The sequence below is a fragment of the Dromiciops gliroides genome, chromosome 1 (genome assembly GCF_019393635.1).
Source record: "Dromiciops gliroides isolate mDroGli1 chromosome 1, mDroGli1.pri, whole genome shotgun sequence".
In the NCBI taxonomy this organism is placed as follows: Eukaryota; Metazoa; Chordata; class Mammalia; order Microbiotheria; family Microbiotheriidae; genus Dromiciops; species Dromiciops gliroides.
This window is the reverse complement of record NC_057861.1, coordinates 558764479-558767593: the sequence shown is the minus strand read 5'-3', so window position 1 is coordinate 558767593 and position 3115 is coordinate 558764479.

Sequence of the window (3115 nt, the reverse complement as noted above, 5' to 3'; positions counted from 1 at the left end):
AAATTTTCTATTCAGTTCTGGTCTTTTCATCAGGAAACCTTTAAAGTTCCCTATTCCACTGAATGTTCATCTTTTCCCCTGAAAGAAAATGATCAGTTTTGCTGGGTAATAGATTGTTGGCTGCAATCCAAGCTCCTTCGCCTTCTGGAATATTATATTCCAATTCTTGTGATACTTTAATGTTGAAGCTGCCAGGTCCTGAGCAATCCTGACTGTGGCTCCATGATATTTAAATTGCTTCTTTATGGTTGCTTGGAGTACTTTCTCCTTCATCTGATAATGCTGGAATTTGGCTACAATATTCCTTGGAGTTTTCCTTTAGGGGTCTCTTTTAGGAGGTGATCAGTGGATTCTTTCAATGACAATTTTATCCTCTGATTCTATAATATCAGGGCAGTTCTTCTTGATGATTTCCTGGAATAAGATATCTAGACTCTTTCTGATTATGGCTTTCAGGCAGTCCAATAATTCTCAAATTATCTCTCCTGGATCTGTTTTCCAGGTCAGTTGTTTTTCCAATGAGGTATTTCACATTTTCTTCTATTTTTTCATACTTTTGATTCCGTTTGACTGATTCCTGCTATCTCCTGGATTCATCATCTTCCAACTTTCCAATATTAATTTTTAAGCCATTGTTTTCTTCATTGAGATTATTCACTTTTATTTCCATCTTGCCAGAGGAATTTTTTAAGGAATTGTTTTCTTCAGTCAATCTCTGTGCTTCCTTTTCCAAGCTTCGTATTCTTTTTTCATAATTTTGTGTTATTTTAATTTCATTTCTCTCCCCATTTTTTTCTTCTACCTCTCTCAATTTATTTTGAAAATCCTTTTTGAGCTCTTCCAAGAAGGCTTTTTGTCCTTGAAACCAATTCATCTTCCCTCTTGAGGCTTCACATGTAGGCAATTTGAGTGTATTGTCATCATTTGAGTTTGTGTTTAGCTCTTCCCTGTTGAAACAGAAGCTCTCAATGGTAAGAGCTCTTTTTTTGTTTCTTACTCATATTGCAGCTTATTTATTTGTTTTTTTAAAGTTGAGGTCTGTTCTGGGGGCATCAGGTTCCCAGGGCAGTGAATAATCCACAAGACATAGAGTCCTCAATGTAGAAAGCCATTGACACAGCCCCTATACCCCAGCACAAGAGAACACAGTGGCATTTTTTAAAAAAAGGGTAGGGATGTGATCAGACCTGTGCTTTAGGAAAATCATAAATATATGTGTCTATTCATGTGGGAAAAGCTTAATTGGTCATTTCCTCCAAGAATCTTTGAGGAAGTGTCTAGACCAATCGTTCTTAATACTTTGTACATTACCACTATAGAAATAAAAATGTCATGTGTATTGTTCTACTTGAAATCATTATATTTATCTAAAGGATGACTCTTTTTTCATTTACTACAAAAAGAAACAATAGTGGGAATTATCTTTTTTTTTTAATTCAAGAAAGTTACATTAGGTAGAAAATGATCCAGGTGTATATTTCTGATCATTGGATTTCAGAACAATTACTTCCTGCAAAAATTATTCTTACAGACTCAAACTGAAAAGTATAAAGTTAAAGTTACACATAGAATATTTGTAGTTTGCCTATATGTACCTTTATGCAGAATCATTGAAAATTCACAAAACCAAGAGATTGAAGTGGCTATGTGTCATTAAATGATGTATGACAATACCCCTATTTCCCTTTGCCACTGTATTGATGGATAGAATACAAAGAGTTTGAATAATAACATAGGAATTTAGGATTTTATTTTTAAAAATTCTTGCTACTATGTGTTTTATACCAGTCATTTTATCTAAATTCCCATCACTACCATAGAACAATTCCTTTAATAAATAAAACCTTTCTAGCAAAGTCAACAGAGAGCACCCATATTTGACAGAATATGCTGCATTCCACTTCCATGACCCTATATCTTTCTCCTTAGAGAAATAAACTATCTCTCACCTCTTCTTAACTGAGATTTTTCATTATAGGTAAAAAATTATAGTGCATGATATTGTTGTTTTCAATTATATTATTTTAGCTATTATGTATGCTGTTTTCTTGTTTATTTCACACTAAATCAAATTATGTCTTTTTGTATTTCTCTTAATTCTTCATATTCATCCTTTCTTATCATGCAATAACTTCCTCTTATGTTCTTAAAACACGCATTGTTTAGCCCTTTCCTCAGTTGATGAGCACTTGATTTAATTTCATTTTGCAACCATAAAAGTGCTGTTTTTAAAGGAGAATCAAAGACTTGTTCACTTTCCCCACATAATTCCCAATTGTTTTCCAGAATATGATATTTGGAGTTTACATAAATATTTAAATGTTTTGGTCAGAAAACATGGTTTAGGTGAATATTTACAAAATATCTTATATTCTGTACCTTAAGCCAAAATGCAAATCCCCCAAATTCAGCATCTCTAGTGATATTTTGTTATTTATAGATGTTGTCTAAAGCATATAAGAATGAGAATCCCTTTCCTCCTGCCAAGGTCATTCAGGCATTAAAGACTCCAGAGGTGCCCTTAGTAAAAGAGATCATTTGATTACAACTTTAGTTACTTCAGTAAATCATATGATAATTAGATCCATAGTAGCTTCTTTTATAATAGACTTGCTTGAATGCAACTGAAGTATCTCACATGGTCCCACCTGAAGTTGAATAGCTTAAACTACTCTTATTAGAAAAATATTTTATTAACCTTTTCTTTCTCTGAAGTTCTCCTCCTGTCTTGTATGAAGACTTCTGATCTTCCCAGGGGTCACCCCTGTCAGGTATATCTATTTCCCATCGCTCCAAATATCACCTGTAATCTCAATGTCAGGACCAATGAGCAAAACAGTATACACAAACTACTGCTACCTGGAACATATTTTCCCCTAAATATGTAGCAAATAGCCATGAGTAAACATGGTAAACAAAACAATAAAAATATGAAGATAATTCATTTAACCTTAGAGATTTTTTCCCACACAAAGAAATATCTGAATCTCTTTGCTTGGTTAAAATGCAACTCCTCCGCCTTTTTGGTTTACCCTTTTCCAAACCATTAAACAAACGAACAAGTTTTTAAATGTCAAAAATCAATTTATTCCTTCAGTAAAAGACTCAGAATTTC